Below are 24576 nucleotides of genomic sequence, written 5' to 3'. Positions count from 1 at the left end.
TACTAAACTGAGATAGTATTACTAAACTGAGAGAGCTGAGAGAGTATTACAAGACTGAGAGAGTATTACTAAACTGAGAGAGTTTTACTAAACTGAGAGAGTATTACTAACCCGAAAGAGTATTACTAAACTGAGAGAATATTACTAAACTGAGAGAATATTACTAAACTGAGAGAATATTACTAAACTGAGAGAGCTGAAGGAATATTACTAAACTGAGAGAGTATTACTAAACTGAGAGAATTTTACTAAACTGAGAGAGTATTACTAAACTGAGAGAATATTACTAAACTGAGAGAGTATTACTAAACTGAGAGAGCTGAAGGAATATTACTAAACTGAGAGAGTATTACTAAACTGAGAGACTATTACTAAACTGAGAGATTATTACTAAACTGAGAGAATATTACTAAACTGAGAGAGTATTACTAAACTGAGAGAGTGTTACTAGACTGAGAGATTATTACTCAACTGAGAGATTATTACTCAACTGAGAGAGTATTACTAAACTGAGAGAGTTTTACTAAACTGAGAGAGTATTACTAAACTGAGAGAATATTACTAAACTGAGAGGATATTACTAAACTGAGAGAATATTACTAAACTGAGAGAGCTGAAGGAATAATACTAAACTGAGAGAATATTACTAAACTGAGAGAATATTACTAAACTGAGAGAATATTACTAAACTGAGAGAGCTGAAGGAATATTACTAAACTGAGAGAATATGACTAAACTGAGAGAGTATTACAAGACTGAGAGAGTATTACTAAACTGAGAGAGTTTTACTAAACTGAGAGAGTATTACTAACCCGAGAGAGTATTACTAAACTGAGAGAATATTACTAAACTGAGAGAATATTACTAAACTGACAGAATATTACTAAACTGAGAGGTGAAGGAATATTACTAAACTGAGAGAATATTACTAAACTGAGAGAATATTACTAAACTGAGAGAGTATTACTAAACTGAGAGAATATTACTAAACTGAGAGAATATTACTAAACTGAGAGAGTATTACTAAACTGAGAGAATATTACTAAACTGAGAGAATATTACTAAACTGAGAGAGTATTACTAAACTGAGAGAGTATTACTAAACTGAGAGAATATTACTAAACTGAGAGAATATTACTAAACTGAGAGAGTATTACTAAGCTGAGAGAGTGTTACTAGACTGAGAGAGTATTACTCAACTGAGAGAGTATTACTAAACTGAGAGAATATTACTAAACTGAGAAAATATTACTAAACTGAGAGAGTTTTACTAAAAAGAGAGATCTGAGAGATTATTACTAAACTGAGAGAATATTACTAAACTGAGAGAATATTACTAAACTGAGAGAGCTGAAGGAATATTACTAAACTGAGAGAATATGAATAAACTGAGACAGTATTACTAAACTGAGAGAGAATTACTAAACTGAGAGAGTGTTAATAAACTGAGATAGTATTACTAAACTGAGAGAGCTGAGAGAGTATTACAAGACTGAGAGAGTATTACTAAACTGAGAGAGTTTTACTAAACTGAGAGAGTATTACTAACCCGAAAGAGTATTACTAAACTGAGAGAATATTACTAAACTGAGAGAATATTACTAAACTGAGAGAATATTACTAAACTGAGAGAGCTGAAGGAATATTACTAAACTGAGAGAATATTACTAAACTGAGAGAATATTACTAAACTGAGAGAGTATTACTAAACTGAGAGAATATTACTAAACTGAGAGAGTATTACTAAACTGAGAGAGCTGAAGGAATATTACTAAACTGAGAGAATATTACTAAACTGAGAGACTATTACTAAACTGAGAGAGTTTTACTAAACTGAGAGAGTATTACTAAACTGAGAGAGTATTACTAAACTGAGAGAGTATTACTAAACTGAGAGAGTATTACTCAACTGAGAGAGTATTACTAAACTGAGCGAATATTACTAAACTGAGAGATTATTACTAAACTGAGAGAATATTACTAAACTGAGAGAGTGTTACTAGACTGAGAGATTATTACTCAACTGAGAGATTATTACTCAACTGAGAGAGTATTACTAAACTGAGAGAGTTTTACTAAACTGAGAGAGTATTACTAAACTGAGAGAGTATTACTAAACTGAGAGAGTATTACTAAACTGAGAGAGTATTACTCAACTGAGAGAGTATTACTAAACTGAGCGAATATTACTAAACTGAGAGAATATTACTAAACTGAGAGAGTATTACTAAACTGAGAGACCTGAGAGATTATTACTAAACTGAGAGAATATTACTAAACTGAGAGAATATTACTAAACTGAGAGAGTGTTACTCAACTGAGAGAGTATTACTAACCCGAGAGAGTATTACTAAACTGAGAGAATATTACTAAACTGAGAGAATATTACTAAACTGAGAGAATATTACTAAACTGAGAGAGCTGAGAGAATATTACTAAACTGAGAGAATATTACTAAACTGAGAGAGTGTTACTAAACTGAGAGAGTATTACTAAACTGAGAGAGTATTACTAAACTGAGAGAGTGTTACTAAACTGAGAGATTATTACTCAACTGAGAGAGTATTACTAACCCGAGAGAGTATTACTAAACTGAGAGAATATTACTAAACTGAGAGAATATTACTAAACTGAGAGAATATTACTAAATTGAGAGAATATTACTAAACTGAGAGAGTATTACTAAACTGAGAGAATATTACTAAACTGAGAGAGTATTACTAAACTGAGAGAGCTATTACTAAACTGAGAGAATATTACTAAACTGAGAGAGTATTACTAAACTGAGAGAGTATTACTAAACTGAGAGATTATTACTCAACTGAGAGATTATTACTCAACTGAGAGAGTATTACTAAACTGAGAGAGTTTTACTAAACTGAGAGAGTATTACTAACCTGAGAGAGTATTACTAAACTGAGAGAGTATTACTAAACTGAGAGAGTATTACTCAACTGAGAGAGTATTACTAAACTGAGCGAATATTACTAAACTGAGAGAATATTACTAAACTGAGAGAGTATTACTAAACTGAGAGACCTGAGAGATTATTACTAAACTGAGAGAATATTACTAAACTGAGAGAATATTACTAAACTGAGAGAGCTGAGAGAATATTACAAAACTGAGAGAATATTACTAAACTGAGAGAGTATTACTAAACTGAGAGAGTATTACTAAACTGAGAGAGTATTACTAAACTGAGAGAGTGTTACTAAACTGAGAGATTATTACTCAACTGAGAGAGTATTACTAACCCGAGAGAGTATTACTAAACTGAGAGAATATTACTAAACTGAGAGAATATTACTAAACTGAGAGAATATTACTAAACTGAGAGAGCTGAGAGAATATTACTAAACTGAGAGAATATTACTAAACTGAGAGAGTGTTACTAAACTGAGAGAGTATTACTAAACTGAGAGAGTATTACTAAACTGAGAGAGTGTTACTAAACTGAGAGATTATTACTCAACTGAGAGAGTATTACTAAACCGAGAGAGTATTACTAAACTGAGAGAATATTACTAAACTGAGAGAATATTACTAAACTGAGAGAATATTACTAAATTGAGAGAATATTACTAAACTGAGAGAGTATTACTAAACTGAGAGAATATTACTAAACTGAGAGAGTATTACTAAACTGAGAGAGCTGAGAGAATATTACTAAACTGAGAGAATATTACTAAACTGAGAGAGTATTACTAAACTGAGAGAGTGTTACTAAACTGAGAGATTATTACTCAACTGAGAGATTATTACTCAACTGAGAGAGTATTACTAAACTGAGAGAGTTTTACTAAACTGAGAGAGTATTACTAAACTGAGAGAGTATTACTAAACTGAGAGAGTATTACTAAACTGAGAGAGTATTACTAAACTGAGCGAATATTACTAAACTGAGAGAATATTACTAAACTGAGAGAGTATTACTAAACTGAGAGACCTGAGAGATTATTACTAAACTGAGAGAATATTACTAAACTGAGAGAATATTACTAAACTGAGAGAGCTGAGAGAATATTACAAAACTGAGAGAATATTACTAAACTGAGAGAGTGAGAGAGTTTACTAAACTGAGAGAGTATTACTAAACTGAGAGAGTATTACTAAACTGAGAGAGTTTTACTAAACTGAGAGATTATTACTCAACTGAGAGAGTATTACTAACCCGAGAGAGTATTACTAAACTGAGAGAATATTACTAAACTGAGAGAATATTACTAAACTGAGAGAATATTACTAAACTGAGAGAGCTGAGAGAATATTACTAAACTGAGAGAATATTACTAAACTGAGAGAGTATTACTAAACTGAGAGAATATTACTAAACTGAGAGATTATTACTAAACTGAGAGAATATTACTAAACTGAGAGAGCTGAGAGAATATTACTAAACTGAGAGAATATTACTAAACTGAGAGAGTGTTACTAAACTGAGAGAGTATTACTAAACTGAGAGAGTATTACTAAACTGAGAGAGTGTTACTAAACTGAGAGATTATTACTCAACTGAGAGAGTATTACTAACCCGAGAGAGTATTACTAAACTGAGAGAATATTACTAAACTGAGAGAATATTACTAAACTGAGAGAATATTACTAAATTGAGAGAATATTACTAAACTGAGAGAGTATTACTAAACTGAGAGAATATTACTAAACTGAGAGAGTATTACTAAACTGAGAGAGCTGAGAGAATATTACTAAACTGAGAGAATATTACTAAACTGAGAGAGTATTACTAAACTGAGAGAGTATTACTAAACTGAGAGAGTGTTACTAAACTGAGAGATTATTACTCAACTGAGAGAGTATTACTAAACTGAGAGAGTATAACTCAACTGGGAGAGTATCACTAAACTGAGAGAATATTACTCAACTGAGAGAGTATTACTAACCTGAGAGAGTATTACTAAACTGAGAGAATATTACTAAACTGAGAGAATATTACTAAACTGAGAGAATATTACTAAACTGAGAGAGCTGAGAGAATATTACTAAACTGAGAGAATATTACTAAACTGAGAGAGTATTACAAGACTGAGAGAGTATTACTAAACTGAGAGAATATTACTAAACTGAGAGGATATTACTAAACTGAGAGAATATTACTAAACTGAGAGAGCTGAAGGAATATTACTAAACTGAGAGAATATTACTAAACTGAGAGAATATTACTAAACTGAGAGAGTATTACTAAACTGAGAGAATATTACTAAACTGAGAGAATATTACTAAACTGAGAGAGTATTACTAAACTGAGGGAATATTACTAAACTGAGAGAGCTGAAGGAATATTACTAAACTGAGAGAATATTACTAAACTGAGAGAATATTACTAAACTGAGAGAGTATTACTAAACTGAGAGAATATTACTAAACTGAGAGAGTATTACTAAACTGAGAGAATATTACTAAACTGAGAGAATATTACTAAACTGAGAGAGTATTACTAAACTGAGAGAGTATTAATAAACTGAGAGAATATTACTCAACTGAGAGAGTATTACTAAACTGAGAGAATATTACTAATCTGAGAGAGTATTACTAAACTGAGAGAGTGTTACTAGACTGAGAGAGTATTACTCAACTGAGAGAGTATTACTAAACTGAGAGAGTATTACTAAACTGAGAGAATATTACTAAACTGAGAGAATATTACTAAACTGAGAGAATATTACTAAACTGATAGAATATTACTAAACTGAGAGAGTATTACTAAACTGAGAGAATATTACTAAACTGAGAGAATATTACTAAACTGAGAGAGTATTACTAAACTGAGAGAATATTACTAAACTGAGAGAGCTATTACTAAACTGAGAGAATATTACTAAACTGAGAGAATATTACTAAACTGAGAGAGTATTACTAAACTGAGAGAATATTACTAAACTGAGAGAGTATTACTAAACTGAGAGAATATTACTAAACTGAGAGAGTATTACTAAACTGAGAGAGTATTAATAAACTGAGAGAATATTACTCAACTGAGAGAGTATTACTAAACTGAGAGAATATTACTAATCTGAGAGAGTATTACTAAACTGAGAGAGTGTTACTAGACTGAGAGAGTATTACTCAACTGAGAGAGTATTACTAAACTGAGAAAATATTACTAAACTGAGAGAATATTACTAAACTGAGAGAGTATTACTCAACTGAGAGATTATTACTAAACTGAGAAAGTGTTACTAAACTGAGAGAATATTACTCAACTGAGAGAGTATTACTAAACTGAGAGAGTATTACTCAACTGAGAGAGTATTACTAAACTGAGAGAGTATTACTAAACTGAGAGAATATTACTAAACTGAGAGAGCTGAAGGAATATTACTAAACTGAGAGAATATGACTAAACTGAGAGAATATTACTAAACTGAGAGAGTATTACTAAACTGAGAGAGTATTACTAAACTGAGAGAATATTACTAAACTGAGAGAGTATTACTAAACTGAGAGAATATTACTAAACTGAGAGAGCTGAAGGAATATTACTAAACTGAGAGAATATGACTAAACTGAGAGAATATTACTAAACTGAGAGAGTATTACTAAACTGAGAGAGTGTTACTAAACTGAGAGAGTATTACTAACCCGAGAGAGTATTACTAAACTGAGAGAATATTACTAAACTGAGAGAATATTACTAAACTGAGAGAATATTACTAAACTGAGAGAGCTGAAGGAATATTACTCAACTGAAAGAATATTACTAAACTGAGAAAATATTACTAAACTGAGAGAGTATTACTAAACTTAGAGAATATTACTAAACTGAGAGAGTATTACTAAACTTAGAGAATATTACTAAACTGAGAGAGTATTACTAAACTGAGAGACTATTACTAAACTGAGAGAGTATTACTAAACTGAGAGAATATTACTAAACTGAGAGAATATTACTAAACTGAGAGAGTATTACTAAACTGAGAGAGTGTTACTAAACTAATAGAGTATTACTAAACTGAGAGAGCTGAGAGAGTATTACAAGACTGAGAGAGTATTACTAAACTGAGAGAGTTTTACTAAACTGAGAGAGTATTACTAACCCGAGAGAGTATTACTAAACTGAGAGAATATTACTAAACTGAGAGGATATTACTAAACTGAGAGAATATTACTAAACTGAGAGAGCTGAAGGAATATTACTAAACTGAGAGAATATTACTAAACTGAGAGAATATTACTAAACTGAGAGAATATTACTAAACTGAGAGAGCTGAAGGAATATTACTAAACTGAGAGAATATGACTAAACTGAGACAGTATTACTAAACTGAGAGAGTATTACTAAACTGAGAGAGTGTTACTAAACTGAGAGAGTATTACTAAACTGAGAGAATATTACTAAACTGAGAGAGCTGAAGGAATATTACTAAACTGAGAGAATATGACTAAACTGAGAGAATATTACTAAACTGAGAGAGTATTACTAAACTGAGAGAGTATTACTAAACTGAGAGAGTATTACTAAACTGAGAGAATATTACTAAACTGAGAGAATATTACTAAACTGAGAGAATATTACTAAACTGAGAGAGCTGAAGGAATATTACTCAACTGAGAGAATATTACTAAACTGAGAAAATATTACTAAACTGAGAGAGTATTACTAAACTTAGAGAATATTACTAAACTGAGAGACTATTACTAAACTGAGAGACTATTACTAAACTGAGAGAGTATTACTAAACTGAGAGAATATTACTAAACTGAGAGAATATTACTAAACTGAGAGAGTATTACTAAACTGAGAGAGTGTTACTAAACTAAGAGAGTATTACTAAACTGAGAGAGCTGAGAGAGTATTACAAGACTGAGAGAGTATTACTAAACTGAGAGAGTTTTACTAAACTGAGAGAGTATTACTAACCCGAGAGAGTATTACTAAACTGAGAGAGTATTACTCAACTGAGAGAGTATTACTAAACTGAGCGAATATTACTAAACTGAGAGAATATTACTAAACTGAGAGAGTATTACTAAACTGAGAGACCTGAGAGATTATTACTAAACTGAGAGAATATTACTAAACTGAGAGAATATTACTAAACTGAGAGAGCTGAGAGAATATTACTAAACTGAGAGAATATTACTAAACTGAGAGAGTATTACAAAACTGAGAGAGTATTACTAAACTGAGAGAGTATTACTAAACTGAGAGAGTGTTACTAAACTGAGAGATTATTACTCAACTGAGAGAGTATTACTAACCCGAGAGAGTATTACTAAACTGAGAGAATATTACTAAACTGAGAGAATATTACTAAACTGAGAGAATATTACTAAACTGAGAGAGCTGAGAGAATATTACTAAACTGAGAGAATATTACTAAACTGAGAGAGTATTACTAAACTGAGAGAGTATTACTAAACTGAGAGAGTATTACTAAACTGAGAGAGTGTTACTCAACTGAGAGAGTATTACTAACCCGATAGAGTATTACTAAACTGAGAGAATATTACTAAACTGAGAGAATATTACTAAACTGAGAGAATATTACTAAACTGAGAGAGCTGAGAGAATATTACTAAACTGAGAGAATATTACTAAACTGAGAGAGTGTTACTAAACTGAGAGAGTATTACTAAACTGAGAGAGTATTACTAAACTGAGAGAGTGTTACTAAACTGAGAGATTATTACTCAACTGAGAGAGTATTACTAACCCGAGAGAGTATTACTAAACTGAGAGAATATTACTAAACTGAGAGAATATTACTAAACTGAGAGAATATTACTAAATTGAGAGAATATTACTAAACTGAGAGAGTATTACTAAACTGAGAGAATATTACTAAACTGAGAGAGTATTACTAAACTGAGAGAGCTGAGAGAATATTACTAAACTGAGAGAATATTACTAAACTGAGAGAGTATTACTAAACTGAGAGAGTATTACTAAACTGAGAGAGTGTTACTAAACTGAGAGATTATTACTCAACTGAGAGAGTATTACTAAACTGAGAGAGTATAACTCAACTGGGAGAGTATCACTAAACTGAGAGAATATTACTCAACTGAGAGAGTATTACTAACCCGAGAGAGTATTACTAAACTGAGAGAATATTACTAAACTGAGAGAATATTACTAAACTGAGAGAATATTACTAAACTGAGAGAGCTGAGAGAATATTACTAAACTGAGAGAATATTACTAAACTGAGAGAGTATTACAAGACTGAGAGAGTATTACTAAACTGAGAGAATATTACTAAACTGAGAGGATATTACTAAACTGAGAGAATATTACTAAACTGAGAGAATATTACTAAACTGAGAGAATATTACTAAACTGAGAGAGTATTACTAAACTGAGAGAATATTACTAAACTGAGAGAATATTACTAAACTGAGAGAGTATTACTAAACTGAGGGAATATTACTAAACTGAGAGAGCTGAAGGAATATTACTAAACTGAGAGAATATTACTAAACTAAGAGAATATTACTAAACTGAGAGAGTATTACTAAACTGAGAGAATATTACTAAACTGAGAGAGTATTACTAAACTGAGAGAATATTACTAAACTGAGAGAATATTACTAAACTGAGAGAGTATTACTAAACTGAGAGAGTATTAATAAACTGAGAGAATATTACTCAACTGAGAGAGTATTACTAAACTGAGAGAATATTACTAATCTGAGAGAGTATTACTAAACTGAGAGAGTGTTACTAGACTGAGAGAGTATTACTCAACTGAGAGAGTATTACTAAACTGAGAGAATATTACTAAACTGAGAAAATATTACTAAACTGAGAGAATATTACTAAACTGAGAGGATATTACTAAACTGAGCGAATATTACTAAACTGAGAGAGCTGAAGGAATATTACTAAACTGAGAGAATATTACTAAACTGAGAGAATATTACTAAACTGAGAGAGTATTACTAAACTGAGAGAATATTACTAAACTGAGAGAATATTACTAAACTGAGAGAGTATTACTAAACTGAGGGAATATTACTAAACTGAGAGAGCTGAAGGAATATTACTAAACTGAGAGATTATTACTCAACTGAGAGATTATTACTCAACTGAGAGAGTATTACTAAACTGAGAGAGTTTTACTAAACTGAGAGAGTATTACTAAACTGAGAGAGTATTACTAAACTGAGAGAGTATTACTAAACTGAGAGAGTATTACTCAACTGAGAGAGTATTACTAAACTGAGCGAATATTACTAAACTGAGAGAATATTACTAAACTGAGAGAGTATTACTAAACTGAGAGACCTGAGAGATTATTACTAAACTGAGAGAATATTACTAAACTGAGAGAATATTACTAAACTGAGAGAGCTGAGAGAATATTACAAAACTGAGAGAATATTACTAAACTGAGAGAGTATTACAAAACTGAGAGAGTATTACTAAACTGAGAGAGTATTACTAAACTGAGAGAGTGTTACTAAACTGAGAGATTATTACTCAACTGAGAGAGTATTACTAACCCGAGAGAGTATTACTAAACTGAGAGAATATTACTAAACTGAGAGAATATTACTAAACTGAGAGAATATTACTAAACTGAGAGAGCTGAGAGAATATTACTAAACTGAGAGAATATTACTAAACTGAGAGAGTATTACTAAACTGAGAGAATATTACTAAACTGAGAGATTATTACTAAACTGAGAGAATATTACTAAACTGAGAGAGCTGAGAGAATATTACTAAACTGAGAGAATATTACTAAACTGAGAGAGTGTTACTAAACTGAGAGAGTATTACTAAACTGAGAGAGTATTACTAAACTGAGAGAGTGTTACTAAACTGAGAGATTATTACTCAACTGAGAGAGTATTACTAACCCGAGAGAGTATTACTAAACTGAGAGAATATTACTAAACTGAGAGAATATTACTAAACTGAGAGAATATTACTAAATTGAGAGAATATTACTAAACTGAGAGAGTATTACTAAACTGAGAGAATATTACTAAACTGAGAGAGTATTACTAAACTGAGAGAGCTGAGAGAATATTACTAAACTGAGAGAATATTACTAAACTGAGAGAGTATTACTAAACTGAGAGAGTATTACTAAACTGAGAGAGTGTTACTAAACTGAGAGATTATTACTCAACTGAGAGAGTATTACTAAACTGAGAGAGTATAACTCAACTGGGAGAGTATCACTAAACTGAGAGAATATTACTCAACTGAGAGAGTATTACTAACCCGAGAGAGTATTACTAAACTGAGAGAATATTACTAAACTGAGAGAATATTACTAAACTGAGAGAATATTACTAAACTGAGAGAGCTGAGAGAATATTACTAAACTGAGAGAATATTACTAAACTGAGAGAGTATTACTAAGACTGAGAGAGTATTACTAAACTGAGAGAATATTACTAAACTGAGAGGATATTACTAAACTGAGAGAATATTACTAAACTGAGAGAGCTGAAGGAATATTACTAAACTGAGAGAATATTACTAAACTGAGAGAATATTACTAAACTGAGAGAGTATTACTAAACTGAGAGAATATTACTAAACTGAGAGAATATTACTAAACTGAGAGAGTATTACTAAACTGAGAGAATATTACTAAACTGAGAGAGCTGAAGGAATATTACTAAACTGAGAGAATATTACTAAACTAAGAGAATATTACTAAACTGAGAGAGTATTACTAAACTGAGAGAATATTACTAAACTGAGAGAGTATTACTAAACTGAGAGAATATTACTAAACTGAGAGAATATTACTAAACTGAGAGAGTATTACTAAACTGAGAGAGTATTAATAAACTGAGAGAATATTACTCAACTGAGAGAGTATTACTAAACTGAGAGAATATTACTAATCTGAGAGAGTATTACTAAACTGAGAGAGTGTTACTAGACTGAGAGAGTATTACTCAACTGAGAGAGTATTAATAAACTGAGAGAATATTACTAAACTGAGAAAATATTACTAAACTGAGAGAATATTACTAAACTGAGAGAATATTACTAAACTGAGAGAATATTACTAAACTGAGAGAGTATTACTAAACTGAGGGAATATTACTAAACTGAGAGAAAGGAATATTACTAAACTGAGAGAGTATTACTAAACTGAGGGAATATTACTAAACTGAGAGAGCTGAAGGAATATTACTAAACTGAGAGAATATTACTAAACTGAGAGAGTATTACTAAACTGAGAGAGTATTACTAAACTGAGAGAGTATTACTAAACTGAGAGAGTATTACTAAACTGAGAGAGTATTACTAAACTGAGAGAATATTACTAAACTGAGAGAGTATTACTAAACTGAGAGAGTATTAATAAACTGAGAGAATATTACTCAACTGAGAGAGTATTACTAAACTGAGAGAATATTACTAATCTGAGAGAGTATTACTAAACTGAGAGAGTGTTACTAGACTGAGAGAGTATTACTCAACTGAGAGAATATTACTAAACTGAGAAAATATTACTAAACTGAGAGAATATTACTAAACTGAGAGAGTATTACTCAACTGAGAGATTATTACTAAACTGAGAAAGTGTTACTAAACTGAGAGAATATTACTCAACTGAGAGAGTATTACTAAACTGAGAGAGTATAACTCAACTGAGAGAGTATTACTAAACTGAGAGAGTATTACTAAACTGAGAGAATATTACTAAACTGAGAGAGCTGAAGGAATATTACTAAACTGAGAGAATATGACTAAACTGAGAGAATATTACTAAACTGAGAGAGTATTACTAAACTGAGAGAGTATAACTCAACTGAGAGAGTATTACTAAACTGAGAGAGTATTACTAAACTGAGAGAATGTTACTAAACTGAGAGAGCTGAAGGAATATTACTAAACTGAGAGAATATGACTAAACTGAGAGAATATTACTAAACTGAGAGAGTATTACTAAACTGAGAGAGTGTTACTAAACTGAGAGAGTATTACTAACCCGAGAGAGTATTACTAAACTGAGAGAATATTACTAAACTGAGAGAATATTATTAAACTGAGAGAATATTACTAAACTGAGAGAGCTGAAGGAATATTACTCAACTGAAAGAATATTACTAAACTGAGAAAATATTACTAAACTGAGAGAGTATTACTAAACTTAGAGAATATTACTAAACTGAGAGAGTATTACTAAACTTAGAGAATATTACTAAACTGAGAGAGTATTACTAAACTGAGAGACTATTACTAAACTGAGAGAGTATTACTAAACTGAGAGAATATTACTAAACTGAGAGAATATTACTAAACTGAGAGAGTATTACTAAACTGAGAGAGTGTTACTAAACTAATAGAGTATTACTAAACTGAGAGAGCTGAGAGAGTATTACAAGACTGAGAGAGTATTACTAAACTGAGAGAGTTTTACTAAACTGAGAGAGTATTACTAACCCGAGAGAGTATTACTAAACTGAGAGAATATTACTAAACTGAGAGGATATTACTAAACTGAGAGAATATTACTAAACTGAGAGAGCTGAAGGAATATTACTAAACTGAGAGAATATTACTAAACAGAGAGAATATTACTAAACTGAGAGAATATTACTAAACTGAGAGAGCTGAAGGAATATTACTAAACTGAGAGAATATGACTAAACTGAGACAGTATTACTAAACTGAGAGAGTATTACTAAACTGAGAGAGTGTTACTAAACTGAGAGAGTATTACTAAACTGAGAGAATATTACTAAACTGAGAGAGCTGAAGGAATATTACTAAACTGAGAGAATATGACTAAACTGAGAGAATATTACTAAACTGAGAGAGTATTACTAAACTGAGAGAGTGTTACTAAACTGAGAGAGTATTACTAACCCGAGAGAGTATTACTAAACTGAGAGAATATTACTAAACTGAGAAAATATTACTAAACTGAGAGAATATTACTAAACTGAGAGAGTATTACTCAACTGAGAGATTATTACTAAACTGAGAAAGTGTTACTAAACTGAGAGAATATTACTCAACTGAGAGAGTATTACTAAACTGAGAGAGTATTACTCAACTGAGAGAGTATTACTCAACTGAGAGAGTATTACTAAACTGAGAGAATATTACTAAACTGAGAGAGCTGAAGGAATATTACTAAACTGAGAGAATATGACTAAACTGAGAGAATATTACTAAACTGAGAGAGTATTACTAAACTGAGAGAGTATAACTCAACTGAGAGAGTATTACTAAACTGAGAGAGTATTACTAAACTGAGAGAATGTTACTAAACTGAGAGAGCTGAAGGAATATTACTAAACTGAGAGAATATGACTAAACTGAGAGAATATTACTAAACTGAGAGAGTATTACTAAACTGAGAGAGTGTTACTAAACTGAGAGAGTATTACTAACCCGAGAGAGTATTACTAAACTGAGAGAATATTACTAAACTGAGAGAATATTATTAAACTGAGAGAATATTACTAAACTGAGAGAGCTGAAGGAATATTACTCAACTGAAAGAATATTACTAAACTGAGAAAATATTACTAAACTGAGAGAGTATTACTAAACTTAGAGAATATTACTAAACTGAGAGAGTATTACTAAACTTAGAGAATATTACTAAACTGAGAGAGTATTACTAAACTGAGAGACTATTACTAAACTGAGAGAGTATTACTAAACTGAGAGAATATTACTAAACTGAGAGAATATTACTAAACTGAGAGAGTATTACTAAACTGAGAGAGTGTTACTAAACTAATAGAGTATTACTAAACTGAGAGAGCTGAGAGAGTATTACAAGACTGAGAGAGTATTACTAAACTGAGAGAGTTTTACTAAACTGAGAGAGTATTACTAACCCGAGAGAGTATTACTAAACTGAGAGAATATTACTAAACTGAGAGGATATTACTAAACTGAGAGAATATTACTAAACTGAGAGAGCTGAAGGAATATTACTAAACTGAGAGAATATTACTAAACAGAGAGAATATTACTAAACTGAGAGAATATTACTAAACTGAGAGAGCTGAAGGAATATTACTAAACTGAGAGAATATGACTAAACTGAGACAGTATTACTAAACTGAGAGAGTATTACTAAACTGAGAGAATATTACTAAACTGAGAGAGTATTACTAAACTGAGAGAATATTACTAAACTGAGAGAGCTGAAGGAATATTACTAAACTGAGAGAATATGACTAAACTGAGAGAATATTACTAAACTGAGAGAGTATTACTAAACTGAGAGAGTGTTACTAAACTGAGAGAGTATTACTAAACTGAGAGAATATTACTAAACTGAGAGAATATTACTAAACTGAGAGAATATTACTAAACTGAGAGAGCTGAAGGAATATTACTCAACTGAGAGAATATTACTAAACTGAGAAAATATTACTAAACTGAGAGAGTATTACTAAACTTAGAGAATATTACTAAACTGAGAGACTATTACTAAACTGAGAGACTATTACTAAACTGAGAGAGTATTACTAAACTGAGAGAATATTACTAAACTGAGAGAATATTACTAAACTGAGAGAGTATTACTAAACTGAGAGAGTGTTACTAAACTAAGAGAGTATTACTAAACTGAGAGAGCTGAGAGAGTATTACAAGACTGAGAGAGTATTACTAAACTGAGAGAGTTTTACTAAACTGAGAGAGTATTACTAACCCGAGAGAGTATTACTAAACTGAGAGAGTATTACTCAACTGAGAGAGTATTACTAAACTGAGCGAATATTACTAAACTGAGAGAATATTACTAAACTGAGAGAGTATTACTAAACTGAGAGACTAAACTGAGAGATTATTACTAAACTGAGAGAATATTACTAAACTGAGAGAATATTACTAAACTGAGAGAGCTGAGAGAATATTACTAAACTGAGAGAATATTACTAAACTGAGAGAGTATTACAAAACTGAGAGAGTATTACTAAACTGAGAGAGTATTACTAAACTGAGAGAGTGTTACTAAACTGAGAGATTATTACTCAACTGAGAGAGTATTACTAACCCGAGAGAGTATTACTAAACTGAGAGAATATTACTAAACTGAGAGAATATTACTAAACTGAGAGAATATTACTAAACTGAGAGAGCTGAGAGAATATTACTAAACTGAGAGAATATTACTAAACTGAGAGAGTATTACTAAACTGAGAGAGTATTACTAAACTGAGAGAGTATTACTAAACTGAGAGAGTGTTACTCAACTGAGAGAGTATTACTAACCCGATAGAGTATTACTAAACTGAGAGAATATTACTAAACTGAGAGAATATTACTAAACTGAGAGAATATTACTAAACTGAGAGAGCTGAGAGAATATTACTAAACTGAGAGAATATTACTAAACTGAGAGAGTGTTACTAAACTGAGAGAGTATTACTAAACTGAGAGAGTATTACTAAACTGAGAGAGTGTTACTAAACTGAGAGATTATTACTCAACTGAGAGAGTATTACTAACCCGAGAGAGTATTACTAAACTGAGAGAATATTACTAAACTGAGAGAATATTACTAAACTGAGAGAATATTACTAAATTGAGAGAATATTACTAAACTGAGAGAGTATTACTAAACTGAGAGAATATTACTAAACTGAGAGAGTATTACTAAACTGAGAGAGCTGAGAGAATATTACTAAACTGAGAGAATATTACTAAACTGAGAGAGTATTACTAAACTGAGAGAGTATTACTAAACTGAGAGAGTGTTACTAAACTGAGAGATTATTACTCAACTGAGAGAGTATTACTAAACTGAGAGAGTATAACTCAACTGGGAGAGTATCACTAAACTGAGAGAATATTACTCAACTGAGAGAGTATTACTAACCCGAGAGAGTATTACTAAACTGAGAGAATATTACTAAACTGAGAGAATATTACTAAACTGAGAGAATATTACTAAACTGAGAGAGCTGAAGAGAATATTACTAAACTGAGAGAATATTACTAAACTGAGAGAGTATTACAAGACTGAGAGAGTATTACTAAACTGAGAGAATATTACTAAACTGAGAGGATATTACTAAACTGAGAGAATATTACTAAACTGAGAGAATATTACTAAACTGAGAGAATATTACTAAACTGAGAGAGTATTACTAAACTGAGAGAATATTACTAAACTGAGAGAATATTACTAAACTGAGAGAGTATTACTAAACTGAGGGAATATTACTAAACTGAGAGAGCTGAAGGAATATTACTAAACTGAGAGAATATTACTAAACTAAGAGAATATTACTAAACTGAGAGAGTATTACTAAACTGAGAGAATATTACTAAACTGAGAGAGTATTACTAAACTGAGAGAATATTACTAAACTGAGAGAATATTACTAAACTGAGAGAGTATTACTAAACTGAGAGAGTATTAATAAACTGAGAGAATATTACTCAACTGAGAGAGTATTACTAAACTGAGAGAATATTACTAATCTGAGAGAGTATTACTAAACTGAGAGAGTGTTACTAGACTGAGAGAGTATTACTCAACTGAGAGAGTATTACTAAACTGAGAGAATATTACTAAACTGAGAAAATATTACTAAACTGAGAGAATATTACTAAACTGAGAGGATATTACTAAACTGAGCGAATATTACTAAACTGAGAGAGCTGAAGGAATATTACTAAACTGAGAGAATATTACTAAACTGAGAGAATATTACTAAACTGAGAGAGTATTACTAAACTGAGAGAATATTACTAAACTGAGAGAATATTACTAAACTGAGAGAGTATTACTAAACTGAGGGAATATTACTAAACTGAGAGAGCTGAAGGAATATTACTAAACTGAGAGAATATTACTAAACTGAGAGAATATTACTAAACTGAGAGAGTATTACTAAACTGAGAGAATATTACTAAACTGAGAGAGTATTACTAAACTGAGAGAATATTACTAAACTGAGAGAATATTACTAAACTGAGAGAATATTACTAAACTGAGAGAGTATTAATAAACTGAGAGAGTATTACTAAACTGAGAGAATATTACTAAACTGAGAGAATATTACTAAACTGAGAGAGTATTACTAAACTGAGAGAGTGTTACTAGACTGAGAGAGTATTACTCAACTGAGAGAGTATTACTAAACTGAGAAAATATTACTAAACTGAGAGAATATTACTAAACTGAGAGAGTATTACTCAACTGAGAGATTATTACTAAACTGAGAAAGTGTTACTAAACTGAGAGAATATTACTCAACTGAGAGAGTATTACTAAACTGAGAGAGTATTACTCAACTGAGAGAGTATTACTCAACTGAGAGAGTATTACTAAACTGAGAGAATATTACTAAACTGAGAGAGCTGAAGGAATATTACTAAACTGAGAGAATATGACTAAACTGAGAGAATATTACTAAACTGAGAAAGTATTACTAAACTGAGAGAGTATAACTCAACTGAGAGAGTATTACTAAACTGAGAGAGTATTACTAAACTGAGAGAATGTTACTAAACTGAGAGAGCTGAAGGAATATTACTAAACTGAGAGAATATGACTAAACTGAGAGAATATTACTAAACTGAGAGAGTATTACTAAACTGAGAGAGTGTTACTAAACTGAGAGAGTATTACTAACCCGAGAGAGTATTACTAAACTGAGAGAATATTACTAAACTGAGAGAATATTACTAAACTGAGAGAATATTACTAAACTGAGAGAGCTGAAGGAATATTACTCAACTGAAAGAATATTACTAAACTGAGAAAATATTACTAAACTGAGAGAGTATTACTAAACTTAGAGAATATTACTAAACTGAGAGAGTATTACTAAACTTAGAGAATATTACTAAACTGAGAGAGTATTACTAAACTGAGAGACTATTACTAAACTGAGAGAGTATTACTAAACTGAGAGAATATTACTAAACTGAGAGAATATTACTAAACTGAGAGAGTATTACTAAACTGAGAGAGTGTTACTAAACTAAGAGAGTATTACTAAACTGAGAGAGCTGAGAGAGTATTACAAGACTGAGAGAGTATTACTAAACTGAGAGAGTTTTACTAAACTGAGAGAGTATTACTAACCCGAGAGAGTATTACTAAACTGAGAGAATATTACTAAACTGAGAGGATATTACTAAACTGAGAGAATATTACTAAACTGAGAGAGCTGAAGGAATATTACTAAACTGAGAGAATATTACTAAACAGAGAGAATATTACTAAACTGAGAGACTATTACTAAACTGAGAGAGCTGAAGGAATATTACTAAACTGAGAGAATATGACTAAACTGAGACAGTATTACTAAACAGATAGAGTATTACTAAACTGAGAGAGTGTTACTAAACTGAGAGAGTATTACTAAACTGAGAGAATATTACTAAACTGAGAGAGCTGAAGGAATATTACTAAACTGAGAGAATATGACTAAACTGAGAGAATATTACTAAACTGAGAGAGTATTACTAAACTGAGAGAGTGTTACTAAACTGAGAGAGTATTACTAAACTGAGAGAATATTACTAAACTGAGAGAATATTACTAAACTGAGAGAATATTACTAAACTGAGAGAGCTGAAGGAATATTACTCAACTGAGAGAATATTACTAAACTGAGAAAATATTACTAAACTGAGAGAATATTACTAAACTGAGAGAGTATTACTAAACTGAGAGAATATTACTAATCTGAGAGAGTATTACTAAACTGAGAGAGTGTTACTAGACTGAGAGAGTATTACTCAACTGAGAGAGTATTACTAAACTGAGAGAATATTACTAAACTGAGAAAATATTACTAAACTGAGAGAATATTACTAAACTGAGAGGATATTACTAAACTGAGCGAATATTACTAAACTGAGAGAGCTGAAGGAATATTACTAAACTGAGAGAATATTACTAAACTGAGAGAATATTACTAAACTGAGAGAGTATTACTAAACTGAGAGAATATTACTAAACTGAGAGAATATTACTAAACTGAGAGAGTATTACTAAACTGAGGGAATATTACTAAACTGAGAGAGCTGAAGGAATATTACTAAACTGAGAGAATATTACTAAACTGAGAGAATATTACTAAACTGAGAGAGTATTACTAAACTGAGAGAATATTACTAAACTGAGAGAGTATTACTAAACTGAGAGAATATTACTAAACTGAGAGAATATTACTAAACTGAGAGAGTATTACTAAACTGAGAGAGTATTAATAAACTGAGAGAATATTACTCAACTGAGAGAGTATTACTAAACTGAGAGAATATTACTAATCTGAGAGAGTATTACTAAACTGAGAGAGTGTTACTAGACTGAGAGAGTATTACTCAACTGAGAGAATATTACTAAACTGAGAAAATATTACTAAACTGAGAGAATATTACTAAACTGAGAGAGTATTACTCAACTGAGAGATTATTACTAAACTGAGAAAGTGTTACTAAACTGAGAGAATATTACTCAACTGAGAGAGTATTACTAAACTGAGAGAGTATTACTCAACTGAGAGAGTATTACTCAACTGAGAGAGTATTACTAAACTGAGAGAATATTACTAAACTGAGAGAGCTGAAGGAATATTACTAAACTGAGAGAATATGACTAAACTGAGAGAATATTACTAAACTGAGAGAGTATTACTAAACTGAGAGAGTATAACTCAACTGAGAGAGTATTACTAAACTGAGAGAGTATTACTAAACTGAGAGAATGTTACTAAACTGAGAGAGCTGAAGGAATATTACTAAACTGAGAGAATATGACTAAACTGAGAGAATATTACTAAACTGAGAGAGTATTACTAAACTGAGAGAGTGTTACTAAACTGAGAGAGTATTACTAACCCGAGAGAGTATTACTAAACTGAGAGAATATTACTAAACTGAGAGAATATTACTAAACTGAGAGAATATTACTAAACTGAGAGAGCTGAAGGAATATTACTCAACTGAGAGAATATTACTAAACTGAGAAAATATTACTAAACTGAGAGAGTATTACTAAACTTAGAGAATATTACTAAACTGAGAGAGTATTACTAAACTTAGAGAATATTACTAAACTGAGAGAGTATTACTAAACTGAGAGACTATTACTAAACTGAGAGAGTATTACTAAACTGAGAGAATATTACTAAACTGAGAGAATATTACTAAACTGAGAGAGTATTACTAAACTGAGAGAGTGTTACTAAACTAAGAGAGTATTACTAAACTGAGAGAGCTGAGAGAGTATTACAAGACTGAGAGAGTATTACTAAACTGAGAGAGTTTTACTAAACTGAGAGAGTATTACTAACCTGAGAGAGTATTACTAAACTGAGAGAATATTACTAAACTGAGAAAATATTACTAAACTGAGAGAATATTACTAAACTGAGAGAGTATTACTCAACTGAGAGATTATTACTAAACTGAGAAAGTGTTACTAAACTGAGAGAATATTACTCAACTGAGAGAGTATTACTAAACTGAGAGAGTATTACTCAACTGAGAGAGTATTACTCAACTGAGAGAGTATTACTAAACTGAGAGAATATTACTAAACTGAGAGAGCTGAAGGAATATTACTAAACTGAGAGAATATGACTAAACTGAGAGAATATTACTAAACTGAGAAAGTATTACTAAACTGAGAGAGTATAACTCAACTGAGAGAGTATTACTAAACTGAGAGAGTATTACTAAACTGAGAGAATATTACTAAACTGAGAGAGCTGAAGGAATATTACTAAACTGAGAGAATATGACTAAACTGAGAGAATATTACTAAACTGAGAGAGTATTACTAAACTGAGAGAGTGTTACTAAACTGAGAGAGTATTACTAACCCGAGAGAGTATTACTAAACTGAGAGAATATTACTAAACTGAGAGAATATTACTAAACTGAGAGAATATTACTAAACTGAGAGAGCTGAAGGAATATTACTCAACTGAAAGAATATTACTAAACTGAGAAAATATTACTAAACTGAGAGAGTATTACTAAACTTAGAGAATATTACTAAACTGAGAGAGTATTACTAAACTTAGAGAATATTACTAAACTGAGAGAGTATTACTAAACTGAGAGACTATTACTAAACTGAGAGAGTATTACTAAACTGAGAGAATATTACTAAACTGAGAGAATATTACTAAACTGAGAGAGTATTACTAAACTGAGAGAGTGTTACTAAACTAAGAGAGTATTACTAAACTGAGAGAGCTGAGAGAGTATTACAAGACTGAGAGAGTATTACTAAACTGAGAGAGTTTTACTAAACTGAGAGAGTATTACTAACCCGAGAGAGTATTACTAAACTGAGAGAATATTACTAAACTGAGAGGATATTACTAAACTGAGAGAATATTACTAAACTGAGAGAGCTGAAGGAATATTACTAAACTGAGAGAATATTACTAAACTGAGAGAATATTACTAAACTGAGAGACTATTACTAAACTGAGAGAGCTGAAGGAATATTACTAAACTGAGAGAATATGACTAAACTGAGACAGTATTACTAAACAGAGAGAGTATTACTAAACTGAGAGAGTGTTACTAAACTGAGAGAGTATTACTAAACTGAGAGAATATTACTAAACTGAGAGAGCTGAAGGAATATTACTAAACTGAGAGAATATGACTAAACTGAGAGAATATTACTAAACTGAGAGAGTATTACTAAACTGAGAGAGTGTTACTAAACTGAGAGAGTATTACTAAACTGAGAGAATATTACTAAACTGAGAGAATATTACTAAACTGAGAGAATATTACTAAACTGAGAGAGCTGAAGGAATATTACTCAACTGAGAGAATATTACTAAACTGAGAAAATATTACTAAACTGAGAGAATATTACTAAACTGAGAGAGTATTACTAAACTGAGAGAATATTACTAATCTGAGAGAGTATTACTAAACTGAGAGAGTGTTACTAGACTGAGAGAGTATTACTCAACTGAGAGAGTATTACTAAACTGAGAGAATATTACTAAACTGAGAAAATATTACTAAACTGAGAGAATATTACTAAACTGAGAGGATATTACTAAACTGAGCGAATATTACTAAACTGAGAGAGCTGAAGGAATATTACTAAACTGAGAGAATATTACTAAACTGAGAGAATATTACTAAACTGAGAGAGTATTACTAAACTGAGAGAATATTACTAAACTGAGAGAATATTACTAAACTGAGAGAGTATTACTAAACTGAGGGAATATTACTAAACTGAGAGAGCTGAAGGAATATTACTAAACTGAGAGAATATTACTAAACTGAGAGAATATTACTAAACTGAGAGAGTATTACTAAACTGAGAGAATATTACTAAACTGAGAGAGTATTACTAAACTGAGAGAATATTACTAAACTGAGAGAATATTACTAAACTGAGAGAGTATTACTAAACTGAGAGAGTATTAATAAACTGAGAGAATATTACTCAACTGAGAGAGTATTACTAAACTGAGAGAATATTACTAATCTGAGAGAGTATTACTAAACTGAGAGAGTGTTACTAGACTGAGAGAGTATTACTCAACTGAGAGAATATTACTAAACTGAGAAAATATTACTAAACTGAGAGAATATTACTAAACTGAGAGAGTATTACTCAACTGAGAGATTATTACTAAACTGAGAAAGTGTTACTAAACTGAGAGAATATTACTCAACTGAGAGAGTATTACTAAACTGAGAGAGTATTACTCAACTGAGAGAGTATTACTCAACTGAGAGAGTATTACTAAACTGAGAGAATATTACTAAACTGAGAGAGCTGAAGGAATATTACTAAACTGAGAGAATATGACTAAACTGAGAGAATATTACTAAACTGAGAGAGTATTACTAAACTGAGAGAGTATTACTAAACTGAGAGAGTATTACTAAACTGAGAGAGTATTACTAAACTGAGAGAATATTACTAAACTGAGAGAGCTGAAGGAATATTACTAAACTGAGAGAATATGACTAAACTGAGAGAATATTACTAAACTGAGAGAGTATTACTAAACTGAGAGAGTGTTACTAAACTGAGAGAGTATTACTAACCCGAGAGAGTATTACTAAACTGAGAGAGTATTACTAAACTGAGAGAATATTACTAAACTGAGAGAATATTACTAAACTGAGAGAGCTGAAGGAATATTACTCAACTGAGAGAATATTACTAAACTGAGAAAATATTACTAAACTGAGAGAGTATTACTAAACTTAGAGAATATTACTAAACTGAGAGAGTATTACTAAACTTAGAGAATATTACTAAACTGAGAGAGTATTACTAAACTGAGAGACTATTACTAAACTGAGAGAGTATTACTAAACTGAGAGAATATTACTAAACTGAGAGAATATTACTAAACTGAGAGAGTATTACTAAACTGAGAGAGTGTTACTAAACTAAGAGAGTATTACTAAACTGAGAGAGCTGAGAGAGTATTACAAGACTGAGAGAGTATTACTAAACTGAGAGAGTTTTACTAAACTGAGAGAGTATTACTAACCCGAGAGAGTATTACTAAACTGAGAGAATATTACTAAACTGAGAGGATATTACTAAACTGAGAGAATATTACTAAACTGAGAGAGCTGAAGGAATATTACTAAACTGAGAGAGCAGTATAACTTAGTCAGTGGGCCACATA

This window comes from Salvelinus alpinus, chromosome 9 (assembly GCF_045679555.1).
Source record: "Salvelinus alpinus chromosome 9, SLU_Salpinus.1, whole genome shotgun sequence".
In the NCBI taxonomy this organism is placed as follows: domain Eukaryota; kingdom Metazoa; phylum Chordata; class Actinopteri; order Salmoniformes; family Salmonidae; genus Salvelinus; species Salvelinus alpinus.
This window is presented reverse-complemented; position numbering follows the sequence as displayed.